At 45.8% G+C, this 19,209-nt stretch overlaps 7 non-coding genes and 1 pseudogene across 7 annotated transcripts; all 8 read right to left on the bottom strand.

Moving 5' to 3' along the window:
* Positions 1-1,094: 1,094 nt before the first annotated feature.
* On the bottom strand, positions 1,095-1,231 carry LOC130349741 (U2 spliceosomal RNA; annotated as a pseudogene).
* A 2,102-nt stretch (positions 1,232-3,333) lies between these two features.
* On the bottom strand, positions 3,334-3,524 carry LOC130349718 (U2 spliceosomal RNA). Its single transcript, XR_008886991.1, has one exon. It is a non-coding gene; the product is annotated as a U2 spliceosomal RNA (small nuclear RNA).
* Positions 3,525-5,606: 2,082 nt separating this feature from the next.
* On the bottom strand, positions 5,607-5,797 carry LOC130349688 (U2 spliceosomal RNA). The gene has a single exon (XR_008886965.1). It is a non-coding gene; the product is annotated as a U2 spliceosomal RNA (small nuclear RNA).
* Positions 5,798-7,895: 2,098 nt separating this feature from the next.
* LOC130349723 (U2 spliceosomal RNA) lies at positions 7,896-8,085 on the bottom strand. Its single transcript, XR_008886996.1, has one exon. It is a non-coding gene; the product is annotated as a U2 spliceosomal RNA (small nuclear RNA).
* Positions 8,086-10,179: 2,094 nt separating this feature from the next.
* LOC130349717 (U2 spliceosomal RNA) lies at positions 10,180-10,370 on the bottom strand. Its single transcript, XR_008886990.1, has one exon. It is a non-coding gene; the product is annotated as a U2 spliceosomal RNA (small nuclear RNA).
* A 2,097-nt stretch (positions 10,371-12,467) lies between these two features.
* On the bottom strand, positions 12,468-12,658 carry LOC130349716 (U2 spliceosomal RNA). Its single transcript, XR_008886989.1, has one exon. It is a non-coding gene; the product is annotated as a U2 spliceosomal RNA (small nuclear RNA).
* A 2,094-nt stretch (positions 12,659-14,752) lies between these two features.
* Positions 14,753-14,943, bottom strand: LOC130349715 (U2 spliceosomal RNA). Its single transcript, XR_008886988.1, has one exon. It is a non-coding gene; the product is annotated as a U2 spliceosomal RNA (small nuclear RNA).
* A 2,097-nt stretch (positions 14,944-17,040) lies between these two features.
* On the bottom strand, positions 17,041-17,231 carry LOC130349712 (U2 spliceosomal RNA). Its single transcript, XR_008886986.1, has one exon. It is a non-coding gene; the product is annotated as a U2 spliceosomal RNA (small nuclear RNA).
* Positions 17,232-19,209: the final 1,978 nt, after the last annotated feature.

Below are 19,209 nucleotides of genomic sequence, written 5' to 3'. Positions count from 1 at the left end.
AGATTATCCAGGTCCTGTAAGAACAATTCTCTTTCCTCATCTGGAGCTCTCTCCAAAATAGTTTGGAAAGACCCTGAATATCCTCTTAAATCTCTCACCGGCTCTTCATTTTTCTTTTTACTCTCATGCTCTCCAATGTTCTTTTCTTCTACTATCATCTCTTTTCCAACAATTTTTGGCTCTTGGGTTACCACAGATCTTTTAATTTCTGGCTCTTGTTCAGAAACTTCTTCTTCTCTTTTCTTCTTCCTCTTTGGACAGTTCACATACATGTGACCAATTTTGTTACATAAATTACATTTACTTTTTTGGCTACAGGATTCGATTTCATGACCTTCTTTTTGGCATTTTTGGCACCACATTGAGGTGCACTCTTCCTTTAAATGGCCATATTTCTTGCATTTTCTACAGAAATTCTGCATACCTGCAAAAAACATATCTCCATTGATAACCCCTATTTTAAAACGGGCAGGGGGATAAAGAACTCTTCCATCTGCGTCTTCCTTGAACTTTACTTTAAATCTCCACTTTGTTGTCCAGACTCCATACTGATTATAAATTTTCCCAAGTGGCGCAATTTCCTCACAAAATTGGGTCAAAAGAATTATAATATCCTCCTCAGGGACGTAAGGACTATACATCCTCACCGTTAAAATTCTTTCTCTCCTGGGAAAGTGGGGAATGACTTCCACGCCCTCCCACACTGGATCAGACTTGATTGTCTCAAATTTCTTCCAAAATAAATCATAATCCTCTTCGGAAACCAAAATAACATCAAAGCACCCTTTCTTTGGAAATTCCAACATGGAAAGGATTTGTGTCTTTGCAATTTCCAAAACTCCAAAAAGAATTTCCTCCATTACAAAGGAAAGTCCTCTTCTTTTCTTCTCAAGGTCTTTCAGCAGGATCCGGACCCCATTCTTGATCTTCCCAAAAAAAGGAACCTCCTCTCCAACAGATTGAGAGGTGTCCATGATCTCTTCCATCTTCAATAGGCGTGTCCAGGCAGGGACAGAAAAACACTCCCCCACCAAAGAGTGGGCAGTGAAGGGTGATCGCCTCCCGTTGTCTGGGGACTAAGCCGGCTCCCTAATAGCAGCAGGGGGGTGAAGTCCCTCCGTTAAGAAGGACGATCCCCCCAGGCCAAGGAGCCGGGTACCCCAGACACCCTCTGACCAGACCAAGTGAGCAGATACTACACTTGATCTTAGCCAAAAGGCCGAGAAGCGATAACCGTGAAAGGGGCGGGCCCAACAAGGTGCCCTTCATGGGCACTATCACTGCTTGCTGTCAGGGAGGCTGCCAGACAATTTTCCATGCACACTCTGGGCTGGGGGGCAGTCAACCACCAGTACACACAGCAGAACCTAAACCCATACCATTATTGCTAAGCAGCAAGACAGGGGCCCATTGCACTCCCACGGGGCCTTTTTAAATGCAATCCATAACCCGGATTTGCCAGGAACCCTTCTTACTCCTCCTACTTGCATGTGACACTGGGCTTAGGATCTGCATAGGAAACACACACACAAGCACACACCTACCTTTGTTGCCTGCAGATACCTCCTTGGCTGTCCCCAAACGGTATCAAACCAACACCCACGGGAAGCTGTAAGCATAGAGGACATGCCTGCACCCCATTGGACTTACCTGTGTGGGTTAAACCCGGGTTATTTGACAACCTATGGCGGTGATGGTTCTGCTCAGGCAGAGCAGTGCTGATGCTCCTCATAAAGCTGTCGCTGCTGTGAAGGTTCTAGGTGACATCACAAATCCCTATGGTTACATACACAACAAAGCTGGGTTGTTGTTGTTTACACTCTGCAAGGCCTGTGGAAGTGAGTGACATCATAGCACTGTAGTTCTGAGGGTTCTAGATGGATGCAACAATCTCCTGTTGCTTCTATGAAGGCCATAATAGACGACATCACCAAACAGCTCCATAGTCACATACACAGCAAAGGAGAGATGTTGTTTACACCTAGTGATGTCAGTGGTATTGAGTGACATCACAGCACAGTGCTAAGGCTCCTGGGCCTGGACACAGCAGCGGCTGCAATATCTCAACGGAGAATACGTTTATATATATGTGTGTGTGTGCGCGTATATATATATATATATATATATATATATATATATATATATATATATATATATATTTCTCCGCCGAAATCACTTTTAAACCCATTTCCACCTTTTTTTCCCTTCTCTTCCTCTTACTTTTTTTTCACGTTTTTTTACGTTTTTCTCCTTTTCGCCTCTTTTCTGGGCGTATTATTCTTCTTTTTCTTCTTTTTTTTCGTCTAATGCATACCCCATCAGTGCAGCAATGCTTATTCAATACCGCCAGCAGATGGAGACACTGGGGGATAATTTTCTAAGGATTTATACTGATTTTTCCTGTCTGAATTTGTCGCACAGAAAGTTGCAGGCCAAATATGTGTGACATTTCTGCGACTTTAGCTTCTAGAGCATTTTTACAACATTATACATAGGTGCTGAATACATAAAAAGCGACTGTTCAGCGACAGACAAGTCGCATCGGCTGAAAGTAGGCCAGAATGTCAGTCCATGTTGGAGCAGGTTTAGATACAGTCTAAAGTATAGATCTCAAAGTCTGTGCACAGAATTTAGCAAGGGCCTCGCACCTTCTGATGCATCAGGTAGGTGCACAATAGCATAGCCTAACCCTCTGTACTTTGGTCTATATTGATGCGGGACATAGACAGCCAGCTGATGACCAATCCATTAGTGCAATGGATGGCTGGAAGCATTTGTCTTTGCCTTTGCAATACCACAGAAGCAATGCATGGTCAATGTACAGCAATGACACACCTGTGTGAACAGCCAGGAGACCCCCCCCCCCCCCCATGTTATGTTACATAGTTACATAGTTAGTACGGTCGAAAAAAGACATATGTCCATCAAGTTCAACCAGGGAATTAAGGGGTAGGGGTGTGGCGCGATATTGGGGAAGGGATGAGATTTTATATTTCTTCATAAGCATTAATCTTATTTTGTCAATTAGGAACATTCAGCACCCACCCGCTATCAAGGCAGCTGCCTATCATGTCATGCCCTACCTGCACAGGTGTGCTGGCTACTCAAATGATCCAATTAAGGAGGCCATTTAGTCAGCAGCAGCAGAAGTCCTGTGCCTGGACGCTCCAACAGCGGCCAGACACAAGCAGAAGCAGAAGCAGCAGAAGCAGCAGCAGCACCACCTTTTGTTTTTTGGCTGCAGCAGCAGCAAGGCCCACAGGGCTGGCTAGCTGGCTAGCCAGCAAGCAGGTAGCAATGAAAGTAGGAATCTTTCTTTTTAACCCTGTAAGGGGGTGGTGCACTGTACCCGAAGATACTGCCATATCGGGTCAATGCATAGGGCGACGGAAGCAAGCTTCGAAATCGGCCCCCGTTCTCAAAAATCCATTTAATATATGGTCCCCAGATAGGGGACGTATCAGATATTAAACTGATAAGAACAGATACTACACTTGATCTTAGCCAAAAGGCCGAGAAGCGATAACCGTGAAAGGGGCGGGCCCAACAAGGTGCCCTTCATGGGCACTATCACTGCTTGCTGTCAGGGAGGCTGCCAGACAATTTTCCATGCACACTCTGGGCTGGGGGGCAGTCAACCACCAGTACACACAGCAGAACCTAAACCCATACCATTATTGCTAAGCAGCAAGACAGGGGCCCATTGCACTCCCACGGGGCCTTTTTAAATGCAATCCATAACCCGGATTTGCCAGGAACCCTTCTTACTCCTCCTACTTGCATGTGACACTGGGCTTAGGATCTGCATAGGAAACACACACACAAGCACACACCTACCTTTGTTGCCTGCAGATGCCTCCTTGGCTGTCCCCAAACGGTATCAAACCAACACCCACGGGAAGCTGTAAGCATAGAGGACATGCCTGCACCCCATTGGACTTACCTGTGTGGGTTAAACCCGGGTTATTTGACAACCTATGGCGGTGATGGTTCTGCTCAGGCAGAGCAGTGCTGATGCTCCTCATAAAGCTGTCGCTGCTGTGAAGGTTCTAGGTGACATCACAAATCCCTATGGTTACATACACAACAAAGCTGGGTTGTTGTTGTTTACACTCTGCAAGGCCTGTGGAAGTGAGTGACATCATAGCACTGTAGTTCTGAGGGTTCTAGATGGATGCAACAATCTCCTGTTGCTTCTATGAAGGCCATAATAGACGACATCACCAAACAGCTCCATAGTCACATACACAGCAAAGGAGAGATGTTGTTTACACCTAGTGATGTCAGTGGTATTGAGTGACATCACAGCACAGTGCTAAGGCTCCTGGGCCTGGACACAGCAGCGGCTGCAATATCTCAACGGAGAATACGTTTATATATATGTGTGTGTGTGCGCGTATATATATATATATATATATATATATATATATATATTTCTCCGCCGAAATCACTTTTAAACCCATTTCCACCTTTTTTTCCCTTCTCTTCCTCTTACTTTTTTTTCACGTTTTTTTACGTTTTTCTCCTTTTCGCCTCTTTTCTGGGCGTATTATTCTTCTTTTTCTTCTTTTTTTTCGTCTAATGCATACCCCATCAGTGCAGCAATGCTTATTCAATACCGCCAGCAGATGGAGACACTGGGGGATAATTTTCTAAGGATTTATACTGATTTTTCCTGTCTGAATTTGTCGCACAGAAAGTTGCAGGCCAAATATGTGTGACATTTCTGCGACTTTAGCTTCTAGAGCATTTTTACAACATTATACATAGGTGCTGAATACATAAAAAGCGACTGTTCAGCGACAGACAAGTCGCATCGGCTGAAAGTAGGCCAGAATGTCAGTCCATGTTGGAGCAGGTTTAGATACAGTCTAAAGTATAGATCTCAAAGTCTGTGCACAGAATTTAGCAAGGGCCTCGCACCTTCTGATGCATCAGGTAGGTGCACAATAGCATAGCCTAACACTCTGTACTTTGGTCTATATTGATGCGGGACATAGACAGCCAGCTGATGACCAATCCATTAGTGCAATGGATGGCTGGAAGCATTTGTCTTTGCCTTTGCAATACCACAGAAGCAATGCATGGTCAATGTACAGCAATGACACACCTGTGTGAACAGCCAGGAGACCCCCCCCCCCCCATGTTATGTTACATAGTTACATAGTTAGTACGGTCGAAAAAAGACATATGTCCATCAAGTTCAACCAGGGAATTAAGGGGTAGGGGTGTGGCGCGATATTGGGGAAGGGATGAGATTTTATATTTCTTCATAAGCATTAATCTTATTTTGTCAATTAGGAACATTCAGCACCCACCCGCTATCAAGGCAGCTGCCTATCATGTCATGCCCTACCTGCACAGGTGTGCTGGCTACTCAAATGATCCAATTAAGGAGGCCATTTAGTCAGCAGCAGCAGAAGTCCTGTGCCTGGACGCTCCAACAGCGGCCAGACACAAGCAGAAGCAGAAGCAGCAGAAGCAGCAGCAGCACCACCTTTTGTTTTTTGGCTGCAGCAGCAGCAAGGCCCACAGGGCTGGCTAGCTGGCTAGCCAGCAAGCAGGTAGCAATGAAAGTAGGAATCTTTCTTTTTAACCCTGTAAGGGGGTGGTGCACTGTACCCGAAGATACTGCCATATCGGGTCAATGCATAGGGCGACGGAAGCAAGCTTCGAAATCGGCCCCCGTTTTCAAAAATCCATTTAATATATGGTCCCCAGATAGGGGACGTATCAGATATTAAACTGATAAGAACAGATACTACACTTGATCTTAGCCAAAAGGCCGAGAAGCGATAACCGTGAAAGGGGCGGGCCCAACAAGGTGCCCTTCATGGGCACTATCACTGCTTGCTGTCAGGGAGGCTGCCAGACAATTTTCCATGCACACTCTGGGCTGGGGGGCAGTCAACCACCAGTACACACAGCAGAACCTAAACCCATACCATTATTGCTAAGCAGCAAGACAGGGGCCCATTGCACTCCCACGGGGCCTTTTTAAATGCAATCCATAACCCGGATTTGCCAGGAACCCTTCTTACTCCTCCTACTTGCATGTGACACTGGGCTTAGGATCTGCATAGGAAACACACACACAAGCACACACCTACCTTTGTTGCCTGCAGATGCCTCCTTGGCTGTCCCCAAACGGTATCAAACCAACACCCACGGGAAGCTGTAAGCATAGAGGACATGCCTGCACCCCATTGGACTTACCTGTGTGGGTTAAACCCGGGTTATTTGACAACCTATGGCGGTGATGGTTCTGCTCAGGCAGAGCAGTGCTGATGCTCCTCATAAAGCTGTCGCTGCTGTGAAGGTTCTAGGTGACATCACAAATCCCTATGGTTACATACACAACAAAGCTGGGTTGTTGTTGTTTACACTCTGCAAGGCCTGTGGAAGTGAGTGACATCATAGCACTGTAGTTCTGAGGGTTCTAGATGGATGCAACAATCTCCTGTTGCTTCTATGAAGGCCATAATAGACGACATCACCAAACAGCTCCATAGTCACATACACAGCAAAGGAGAGATGTTGTTTACACCTAGTGATGTCAGTGGTATTGAGTGACATCACAGCACAGTGCTAAGGCTCCTGGGCCTGGACACAGCAGCGGCTGCAATATCTCAACGGAGAATACGTTTATATATATGTGTGTGTGTGCGCGTATATATATATATATATATATATATATATATATATATATATATATATATTTCTCCGCCGAAATCACTTTTAAACCCATTTCCACCTTTTTTTCCCTTCTCTTCCTCTTACTTTTTTTTCACGTTTTTTTACGTTTTTCTCCTTTTCGCCTCTTTTCTGGGCGTATTATTCTTCTTTTTCTTCTTTTTTTTCGTCTAATGCATACCCCATCAGTGCAGCAATGCTTATTCAATACCGCCAGCAGATGGAGACACTGGGGGATAATTTTCTAAGGATTTATACTGATTTTTCCTGTCTGAATTTGTCGCACAGAAAGTTGCAGGCCAAATATGTGTGACATTTCTGCGACTTTAGCTTCTAGAGCATTTTTACAACATTATACATAGGTGCTGAATACATAAAAAGCGACTGTTCAGCGACAGACAAGTCGCATCGGCTGAAAGTAGGCCAGAATGTCAGTCCATGTTGGAGCAGGTTTAGATACAGTCTAAAGTATAGATCTCAAAGTCTGTGCACAGAATTTAGCAAGGGCCTCGCACCTTCTGATGCATCAGGTAGGTGCACAATAGCATAGCCTAACCCTCTGTACTTTGGTCTATATTGATGCGGGACATAGACAGCCAGCTGATGACCAATCCATTAGTGCAATGGATGGCTGGAAGCATTTGTCTTTGCCTTTGCAATACCACAGAAGCAATGCATGGTCAATGTACAGCAATGACACACCTGTGTGAACAGCCAGGAGACCCCCCCCCCCCCCCCCATGTTATGTTACATAGTTACATAGTTAGTACGGTCGAAAAAAGACATATGTCCATCAAGTTCAACCAGGGAATTAAGGGGTAGGGGTGTGGCGCGATATTGGGGAAGGGATGAGATTTTATATTTCTTCATAAGCATTAATCTTATTTTGTCAATTAGGAACATTCAGCACCCACCCGCTATCAAGGCAGCTGCCTATCATGTCATGCCCTACCTGCACAGGTGTGCTGGCTACTCAAATGATCCAATTAAGGAGGCCATTTAGTCAGCAGCAGCAGAAGTCCTGTGCCTGGACGCTCCAACAGCGGCCAGACACAAGCAGAAGCAGAAGCAGCAGAAGCAGCAGCAGCACCACCTTTTGTCTTTTGGCTGCAGCAGCAGCAAGGCCCACAGGGCTGGCTAGCTGGCTAGCCAGCAAGCAGGTAGCAATGAAAGTAGGAATCTTTCTTTTTAACCCTGTAAGGGGGTGGTGCACTGTACCCGAAGATACTGCCATATCGGGTCAATGCATAGGGCGACGGAAGCAAGCTTCGAAATCGGCCCCGTTCTCAAAAATCCATTTAATATATGGTCCCCAGATAGGGGACGTATCAGATATTAAACTGATAAGAACAGATACTACACTTGATCTTAGCCAAAAGGCCGAGAAGCGATAACCGTGAAAGGGGCGGGCCCAACAAGGTGCCCTTCATGGGCACTATCACTGCTTGCTGTCAGGGAGGCTGCCAGACAATTTTCCATGCACACTCTGGGCTGGGGGGCAGTCAACCACCAGTACACACAGCAGAACCTAAACCCATACCATTATTGCTAAGCAGCAAGACAGGGGCCCATTGCACTCCCACGGGGCCTTTTTAAATGCAATCCATAACCCGGATTTGCCAGGAACCCTTCTTACTCCTCCTACTTGCATGTGACACTGGGCTTAGGATCTGCATAGGAAACACACACACAAGCACACACCTACCTTTGTTGCCTGCAGATGCCTCCTTGGCTGTCCCCAAACGGTATCAAACCAACACCCACGGGAAGCTGTAAGCATAGAGGACATGCCTGCACCCCATTGGACTTACCTGTGTGGGTTAAACCCGGGTTATTTGACAACCTATGGCGGTGATGGTTCTGCTCAGGCAGAGCAGTGCTGATGCTCCTCATAAAGCTGTCGCTGCTGTGAAGGTTCTAGGTGACATCACAAATCCCTATGGTTACATACACAACAAAGCTGGGTTGTTGTTGTTTACACTCTGCAAGGCCTGTGGAAGTGAGTGACATCATAGCACTGTAGTTCTGAGGGTTCTAGATGGATGCAACAATCTCCTGTTGCTTCTATGAAGGCCATAATAGACGACATCACCAAACAGCTCCATAGTCACATACACAGCAAAGGAGAGATGTTGTTTACACCTAGTGATGTCAGTGGTATTGAGTGACATCACAGCACAGTGCTAAGGCTCCTGGGCCTGGACACAGCAGCGGCTGCAATATCTCAACGGAGAATACGTTTATATATATGTGTGTGTGTGCGCGTATATATATATATATATATATATATATATATATATATATATATATTTCTCCGCCGAAATCACTTTTAAACCCATTTCCACCTTTTTTTCCCTTCTCTTCCTCTTACTTTTTTTTCACGTTTTTTTACGTTTTTCTCCTTTTCGCCTCTTTTCTGGGCGTATTATTCTTCTTTTTCTTCTTTTTTTTCGTCTAATGCATACCCCATCAGTGCAGCAATGCTTATTCAATACCGCCAGCAGATGGAGACACTGGGGGATAATTTTCTAAGGATTTATACTGATTTTTCCTGTCTGAATTTGTCGCACAGAAAGTTGCAGGCCAAATATGTGTGACATTTCTGCGACTTTAGCTTCTAGAGCATTTTTACAACATTATACATAGGTGCTGAATACATAAAAAGCGACTGTTCAGCGACAGACAAGTCGCATCGGCTGAAAGTAGGCCAGAATGTCAGTCCATGTTGGAGCAGGTTTAGATACAGTCTAAAGTATAGATCTCAAAGTCTGTGCACAGAATTTAGCAAGGGCCTCGCACCTTCTGATGCATCAGGTAGGTGCACAATAGCATAGCCTAACCCTCTGTACTTTGGTCTATATTGATGCGGGACATAGACAGCCAGCTGATGACCAATCCATTAGTGCAATGGATGGCTGGAAGCATTTGTCTTTGCCTTTGCAATACCACAGAAGCAATGCATGGTCAATGTACAGCAATGACACACCTGTGTGAACAGCCAGGAGACCCCCCCCCCCCCCCCCATGTTATGTTACATAGTTACATAGTTAGTACGGTCGAAAAAAGACATATGTCCATCAAGTTCAACCAGGGAATTAAGGGGTAGGGGTGTGGCGCGATATTGGGGAAGGGATGAGATTTTATATTTCTTCATAAGCATTAATCTTATTTTGTCAATTAGGAACATTCAGCACCCACCCGCTATCAAGGCAGCTGCCTATCATGTCATGCCCTACCTGCACAGGTGTGCTGGCTACTCAAATGATCCAATTAAGGAGGCCATTTAGTCAGCAGCAGCAGAAGTCCTGTGCCTGGACGCTCCAACAGCGGCCAGACACAAGCAGAAGCAGAAGCAGCAGAAGCAGCAGCAGCACCACCTTTTGTTTTTTGGCTGCAGCAGCAGCAAGGCCCACAGGGCTGGCTAGCTGGCTAGCCAGCAAGCAGGTAGCAATGAAAGTAGGAATCTTTCTTTTTAACCCTGTAAGGGGGTGGTGCACTGTACCCGAAGATACTGCCATATCGGGTCAATGCATAGGGCGACGGAAGCAAGCTTCGAAATCGGCCCCCGTTCTCAAAAATCCATTTAATATATGGTCCCCAGATAGGGGACGTATCAGATATTAAACTGATAAGAACAGATACTACACTTGATCTTAGCCAAAAGGCCGAGAAGCGATAACCGTGAAAGGGGCGGGCCCAACAAGGTGCCCTTCATGGGCACTATCACTGCTTGCTGTCAGGGAGGCTGCCAGACAATTTTCCATGCACACTCTGGGCTGGGGGGCAGTCAACCACCAGTACACACAGCAGAACCTAAACCCATACCATTATTGCTAAGCAGCAAGACAGGGGCCCATTGCACTCCCACGGGGCCTTTTTAAATGCAATCCATAACCCGGATTTGCCAGGAACCCTTCTTACTCCTCCTACTTGCATGTGACACTGGGCTTAGGATCTGCATAGGAAACACACACACAAGCACACACCTACCTTTGTTGCCTGCAGATGCCTCCTTGGCTGTCCCCAAACGGTATCAAACCAACACCCACGGGAAGCTGTAAGCATAGAGGACATGCCTGCACCCCATTGGACTTACCTGTGTGGGTTAAACCCGGGTTATTTGACAACCTATGGCGGTGATGGTTCTGCTCAGGCAGAGCAGTGCTGATGCTCCTCATAAAGCTGTCGCTGCTGTGAAGGTTCTAGGTGACATCACAAATCCCTATGGTTACATACACAACAAAGCTGGGTTGTTGTTGTTTACACTCTGCAAGGCCTGTGGAAGTGAGTGACATCATAGCACTGTAGTTCTGAGGGTTCTAGATGGATGCAACAATCTCCTGTTGCTTCTATGAAGGCCATAATAGACGACATCACCAAACAGCTCCATAGTCACATACACAGCAAAGGAGAGATGTTGTTTACACCTAGTGATGTCAGTGGTATTGAGTGACATCACAGCACAGTGCTAAGGCTCCTGGGCCTGGACACAGCAGCGGCTGCAATATCTCAACGGAGAATACGTTTATATATATGTGTGTGTGTGCGCGTATATATATATATATATATATATATATATATATATATATATATATATTTCTCCGCCGAAATCACTTTTAAACCCATTTCCACCTTTTTTTCCCTTCTCTTCCTCTTACTTTTTTTTCACGTTTTTTTACGTTTTTCTCCTTTTCGCCTCTTTTCTGGGCGTATTATTCTTCTTTTTCTTCTTTTTTTTCGTCTAATGCATACCCCATCAGTGCAGCAATGCTTATTCAATACCGCCAGCAGATGGAGACACTGGGGGATAATTTTCTAAGGATTTATACTGATTTTTCCTGTCTGAATTTGTCGCACAGAAAGTTGCAGGCCAAATATGTGTGACATTTCTGCGACTTTAGCTTCTAGAGCATTTTTACAACATTATACATAGGTGCTGAATACATAAAAAGCGACTGTTCAGCGACAGACAAGTCGCATCGGCTGAAAGTAGGCCAGAATGTCAGTCCATGTTGGAGCAGGTTTAGATACAGTCTAAAGTATAGATCTCAAAGTCTGTGCACAGAATTTAGCAAGGGCCTCGCACCTTCTGATGCATCAGGTAGGTGCACAATAGCATAGCCTAACCCTCTGTACTTTGGTCTATATTGATGCGGGACATAGACAGCCAGCTGATGACCAATCCATTAGTGCAATGGATGGCTGGAAGCATTTGTCTTTGCCTTTGCAATACCACAGAAGCAATGCATGGTCAATGTACAGCAATGACACACCTGTGTGAACAGCCAGGAGACCCCCCCCCCCCCCCCCCATGTTATGTTACATAGTTACATAGTTAGTACGGTCGAAAAAAGACATATGTCCATCAAGTTCAACCAGGGAATTAAGGGGTAGGGGTGTGGCGCGATATTGGGGAAGGGATGAGATTTTATATTTCTTCATAAGCATTAATCTTATTTTGTCAATTAGGAACATTCAGCACCCACCCGCTATCAAGGCAGCTGCCTATCATGTCATGCCCTACCTGCACAGGTGTGCTGGCTACTCAAATGATCCAATTAAGGAGGCCATTTAGTCAGCAGCAGCAGAAGTCCTGTGCCTGGACGCTCCAACAGCGGCCAGACACAAGCAGAAGCAGAAGCAGCAGAAGCAGCAGCAGCACCACCTTTTGTTTTTTGGCTGCAGCAGCAGCAAGGCCCACAGGGCTGGCTAGCTGGCTAGCCAGCAAGCAGGTAGCAATGAAAGTAGGAATCTTTCTTTTTAACCCTGTAAGGGGGTGGTGCACTGTACCCGAAGATACTGCCATATCGGGTCAATGCATAGGGCGACGGAAGCAAGCTTCGAAATCGGCCCCCGTTCTCAAAAATCCATTTAATATATGGTCCCCAGATAGGGGACGTATCAGATATTAAACTGATAAGAACAGATACTACACTTGATCTTAGCCAAAAGGCCGAGAAGCGATAACCGTGAAAGGGGCGGGCCCAACAAGGTGCCCTTCATGGGCACTATCACTGCTTGCTGTCAGGGAGGCTGCCAGACAATTTTCCATGCACACTCTGGGCTGGGGGGCAGTCAACCACCAGTACACACAGCAGAACCTAAACCCATACCATTATTGCTAAGCAGCAAGACAGGGGCCCATTGCACTCCCACGGGGCCTTTTTAAATGCAATCCATAACCCGGATTTGCCAGGAACCCTTCTTACTCCTCCTACTTGCATGTGACACTGGGCTTAGGATCTGCATAGGAAACACACACACAAGCACACACCTACCTTTGTTGCCTGCAGATGCCTCCTTGGCTGTCCCCAAACGGTATCAAACCAACACCCACGGGAAGCTGTAAGCATAGAGGACATGCCTGCACCCCATTGGACTTACCTGTGTGGGTTAAACCCGGGTTATTTGACAACCTATGGCGGTGATGGTTCTGCTCAGGCAGAGCAGTGCTGATGCTCCTCATAAAGCTGTCGCTGCTGTGAAGGTTCTAGGTGACATCACAAATCCCTATGGTTACATACACAACAAAGCTGGGTTGTTGTTGTTTACACTCTGCAAGGCCTGTGGAAGTGAGTGACATCATAGCACTGTAGTTCTGAGGGTTCTAGATGGATGCAACAATCTCCTGTTGCTTCTATGAAGGCCATAATAGACGACATCACCAAACAGCTCCATAGTCACATACACAGCAAAGGAGAGATGTTGTTTACACCTAGTGATGTCAGTGGTATTGAGTGACATCACAGCACAGTGCTAAGGCTCCTGGGCCTGGACACAGCAGCGGCTGCAATATCTCAACGGAGAATACGTTTATATATATGTGTGTGTGTGCGCGTATATATATATATATATATATATATATATATATATATATATATATATTTCTCCGCCGAAATCACTTTTAAACCCATTTCCACCTTTTTTTCCCTTCTCTTCCTCTTACTTTTTTTTCACGTTTTTTTACGTTTTTCTCCTTTTCGCCTCTTTTCTGGGCGTATTATTCTTCTTTTTCTTCTTTTTTTTCGTCTAATGCATACCCCATCAGTGCAGCAATGCTTATTCAATACCGCCAGCAGATGGAGACACTGGGGGATAATTTTCTAAGGATTTATACTGATTTTTCCTGTCTGAATTTGTCGCACAGAAAGTTGCAGGCCAAATATGTGTGACATTTCTGCGACTTTAGCTTCTAGAGCATTTTTACAACATTATACATAGGTGCTGAATACATAAAAAGCGACTGTTCAGCGACAGACAAGTCGCATCGGCTGAAAGTAGGCCAGAATGTCAGTCCATGTTGGAGCAGGTTTAGATACAGTCTAAAGTATAGATCTCAAAGTCTGTGCACAGAATTTAGCAAGGGCCTCGCACCTTCTGATGCATCAGGTAGGTGCACAATAGCATAGCCTAACCCTCTGTACTTTGGTCTATATTGATGCGGGACATAGACAGCCAGCTGATGACCAATCCATTAGTGCAATGGATGGCTGGAAGCATTTGTCTTTGCCTTTGCAATACCACAGAAGCAATGCATGGTCAATGTACAGCAATGACACACCTGTGTGAACAGCCAGGAGACCCCCCCCCCCCCCCATGTTATGTTACATAGTTACATAGTTAGTACGGTCGAAAAAAGACATATGTCCATCAAGTTCAACCAGGGAATTAAGGGGTAGGGGTGTGGCGCGATATTGGGGAAGGGATGAGATTTTATATTTCTTCATAAGCATTAATCTTATTTTGTCAATTAGGAACATTCAGCACCCACCCGCTATCAAGGCAGCTGCCTATCATGTCATGCCCTACCTGCACAGGTGTGCTGGCTACTCAAATGATCCAATTAAGGAGGCCATTTAGTCAGCAGCAGCAGAAGTCCTGTGCCTGGACGCTCCAACAGCGGCCAGACACAAGCAGAAGCAGAAGCAGCAGAAGCAGCAGCAGCACCACCTTTTGTTTTTTGGCTGCAGCAGCAGCAAGGCCCACAGGGCTGGCTAGCTGGCTAGCCAGCAAGCAGGTAGCAATGAAAGTAGGAATCTTTCTTTTTAACCCTGTAAGGGGGTGGTGCACTGTACCCGAAGATACTGCCATATCGGGTCAATGCATAGGGCGACGGAAGCAAGCTTCGAAATCGGCCCCCGTTCTCAAAAATCCATTTAATATATGGTCCCCAGATAGGGGACGTATCAGATATTAAACTGATAAGAACAGATACTACACTTGATCTTAGCCAAAAGGCCGAGAAGCGATAACCGTGAAAGGGGCGGGCCCAACAAGGTGCCCTTCATGGGCACTATCACTGCTTGCTGTCAGGGAGGCTGCCAGACAATTTTCCATGCACACTCTGGGCTGGGGGGCAGTCAACCACCAGTACACACAGCAGAACCTAAACCCATACCATTATTGCTAAGCAGCAAGACAGGGGCCCATTGCACTCCCACGGGGCCTTTTTAAATGCAATCCATAACCCGGATTTGCCAGGAACCCTTCTTACTCCTCCTACTTGCATGTGACACTGGGCTTAGGATCTGCATAGGAAACACACACACAAGCACACACCTACCTTTGTTGCCTGCAGATGCCTCCTTGGCTGTCCCCAAACGGTATCAAACCAACACCCACGGGAAGCTGTAAGCATAGAGGACATGCCTGCACCCCATTGGACTTACCTGTGTGGGTTAAACCCGGGTTATTTGACAACCTATGGCGGTGATGGTTCTGCTCAGGCAGAGCAGTGCTGATGCTCCTCATAAAGCTGTCGCTGCTGTGAAGGTTCTAGGTGACATCACAAATCCCTATGGTTACATACACAACAAAGCTGGGTTGTTGTTGTTTACACTCTGCAAGGCCTGTGGAAGTGAGTGACATCATAGCACTGTAGTTCTGAGGGTTCTAGATGGATGCAACAATCTCCTGTTGCTTCTATGAAGGCCATAATAGACGACATCACCAAACAGCTCCATAGTCACATACACAGCAAAGGAGAGATGTTGTTTACACCTAGTGATGTCAGTGGTATTGAGTGACATCACAGCACAGTGCTAAGGCTCCTGGGCCTGGACACAGCAGCGGCTGCAATATCTCAACGGAGAATACGTTTATATATATGTGTGTGTGTGCGCGTATATATATATATATATATATATATATATATATATATATATATATTTCTCCGCCGAAATCACTTTTAAACCCATTTCCACCTTTTTTTCCCTTCTCTTCCTCTTACTTTTTTTTCACGTTTTTTTACGTTTTTCTCCTTTTCGCCTCTTTTCTGGGCGTATTATTCTTCTTTTTCTTCTTTTTTTTCGTCTAATGCATACCCCATCAGTGCAGCAATGCTTATTCAATACCGCCAGCAGATGGAGACACTGGGGGATAATTTTCTAAGGATTTATACTGATTTTTCCTGTCTGAATTTGTCGCACAGAAAGTTGCAGGCCAAATATGTGTGACATTTCTGCGACTTTAGCTTCTAGAGCATTTTTACAACATTATACATAGGTGCTGAATACATAAAAAGCGACTGTTCAGCGACAGACAAGTCGCATCGGCTGAAAGTAGGCCAGAATGTCAGTCCATGTTGGAGCAGGTTTAGATACAGTCTAAAGTATAGATCTCAAAGTCTGTGCACAGAATTTAGCAAGGGCCTCGCACCTTCTGATGCATCAGGTAGGTGCACAATAGCATAGCCTAACCCTCTGTACTTTGGTCTATATTGATGCGGGACATAGACAGCCAGCTGATGACCAATCCATTAGTGCAATGGATGGCTGGAAGCATTTGTCTTTGCCTTTGCAATACCACAGAAGCAATGCATGGTCAATGTACAGCAATGACACACCTGTGTGAACAGCCAGGAGACCCCCCCCCCCCCCCCCATGTTATGTTACATAGTTACATAGTTAGTACGGTCGAAAAAAGACATATGTCCATCAAGTTCAACCAGGGAATTAAGGGGTAGGGGTGTGGCGCGATATTGGGGAAGGGATGAGATTTTATATTTCTTCATAAGCATTAATCTTATTTTGTCAATTAGGAACATTCAGCACCCACCCGCTATCAAGGCAGCTGCCTATCATGTCATGCCCTACCTGCACAGGTGTGCTGGCTACTCAAATGATCCAATTAAGGAGGCCATTTAGTCAGCAGCAGCAGAAGTCCTGTGCCTGGACGCTCCAACAGCGGCCAGACACAAGCAGAAGCAGAAGCAGCAGAAGCAGCAGCAGCAGCACCACCTTTTGTTTTTTGGCTGCAGCAGCAGCAAGGCCCACAGGGCTGGCTAGCTGGCTAGCCAGCAAGCAGGTAGCAATGAAAGTAGGAATCTTTCTTTTTAACCCTGTAAGGGGGTGGTGCACTGTACCCGAAGATACTGCCATATCGGGTCAATGCATAGGGCGACGGAAGCAAGCTTCGAAATCGGCCCCCGTTCTCAAAAATCCATTTAATATATGGTCCCCAGATAGGGGACGTATCAGATATTAAACTGATAAGAACAGATACTACACTTGATCTTAGCCAAAAGGCCGAGAAGCGATAACCGTGAAAGGGGCGGGCCCAACAAGGTGCCCTTCATGGGCACTATCACTGCTTGCTGTCAGGGAGGCTGCCAGACAATTTTCCATGCACACTCTGGGCTGGGGGGCAGTCAACCACCAGTACACACAGCAGAACCTAAACCCATACCATTATTGCTAAGCAGCAAGACAGGGGCCCATTGCACTCCCACGGGGCCTTTTTAAATGCAATCCATAACCCGGATTTGCCAGGAACCCTTCTTACTTCCTCCTACTTGCATGTGACACTGGGCTTAGGATCTGCATAGGAAACACACACACAAGCACACACCTACCTTTGTTGCCTGCAGATGCCTCCTTGGCTGTCCCCAAACGGTATCAAACCAACACCCACGGGAAGCTGTAAGCATAGAGGACATGCCTGCACCCCATTGGACTTACCTGTGTGGGTTAAACCCGGGTTATTTGACAACCTATGGCGGTGATGGTTCTGCTCAGGCAGAGCAGTGCTGATGCTCCTCATAAAGCTGTCGCTGCTGTGAAGGTTCTAGGTGACATCACAAATCCCTATGGTTACATACACAACAAAGCTGGGTTGTTGTTGTTTACACTCTGCAAGGCCTGTGGAAGTGAGTGACATCATAGCACTGTAGTTCTGAGGGTTCTAGATGGATGCAACAATCTCCTGTTGCTTCTATGAAGGCCATAATAGACGACATCACCAAACAGCTCCATAGTCACATACACAGCAAAGGAGAGATGTTGTTTACACCTAGTGATGTCAGTGGTATTGAGTGACATCACAGCACAGTGCTAAGGCTCCTGGGCCTGGACACAGCAGCGGCTGCAATATCTCAACGGAGAATACGTTTATATATATGTGTGTGTGTGCGCGTATATATATATATATATATATATATATATATATATATATATATATATATATATATTTCTCCGCCGAAATCACTTTTAAACCCATTTCCACCTTTTTTTCCCTTCTCTTCCTCTTACTTTTTTTTCACGTTTTTTTACGTTTTTCTCCTTTTCGCCTCTTTTCTGGGCGTATTATTCTTCTTTTTCTTCTTTTTTTTCGTCTAATGCATACCCCATCAGTGCAGCAATGCTTATTCAATACCGCCAGCAGATGGAGACACTGGGGGATAATTTTCTAAGGATTTATACTGATTTTTCCTGTCTGAATTTGTCGCACAGAAAGTTGCAGGCCAAATATGTGTGACATTTCTGCGACTTTAGCTTCTAGAGCATTTTTACAACATTATACATAGGTGCTGAATACATAAAAAGCGACTGTTCAGCGACAGACAAGTCGCATCGGCTGAAAGTAGGCCAGAATGTCAGTCCATGTTGGAGCAGGTTTAGATACAGTCTAAAGTATAGATCTCAAAGTCTGTGCACAGAATTTAGCAAGGGCCTCGCACCTTCTGATGCATCAGGTAGGTGCACAATAGCATAGCCTAACCCTCTGTACTTTGGTCTATATTGATGCGGGACATAGACAGCCAGCTGATGACCAATCCATTAGTGCAATGGATGGCTGGAAGCATTTGTCTTTGCCTTTGCAATACCACAGAAGCAATGCATGGTCAATGTACAGCAATGACACACCTGTGTGAACAGCCAGGAGACCCCCCCCCCCCCCATGTTATGTTACATAGTTACATAGTTAGTACGGTCGAAAAAAGACATATGTCCATCAAGTTCAACCAGGGAATTAAGGGGTAGGGGTGTGGCGCGATATTGGGGAAGGGATGAGATTTTATATTTCTTCATAAGCATTAATCTTATTTTGTCAATTAGGAACATTCAGCACCCACCCGCTATCAAGGCAGCTGCCTATCATGTCATGCCCTACCTGCACAGGTGTGCTGGCTACTCAAATGATCCAATTAAGGAGGCCATTTAGTCAGCAGCAGCAGAAGTCCTGTGCCTGGACGCTCCAACAGCGGCCAGACACAAGCAGAAGCAGAAGCAGCAGCAG

Source organism: Hyla sarda, unplaced genomic scaffold, assembly GCF_029499605.1.
Source record: "Hyla sarda isolate aHylSar1 unplaced genomic scaffold, aHylSar1.hap1 scaffold_921, whole genome shotgun sequence".
NCBI lineage: Eukaryota > Metazoa > Chordata > Amphibia > Anura > Hylidae > Hyla > Hyla sarda.
Note: the sequence above shows the minus strand (reverse complement) of the source record. Positions and strands in the feature narration are given on the sequence as shown.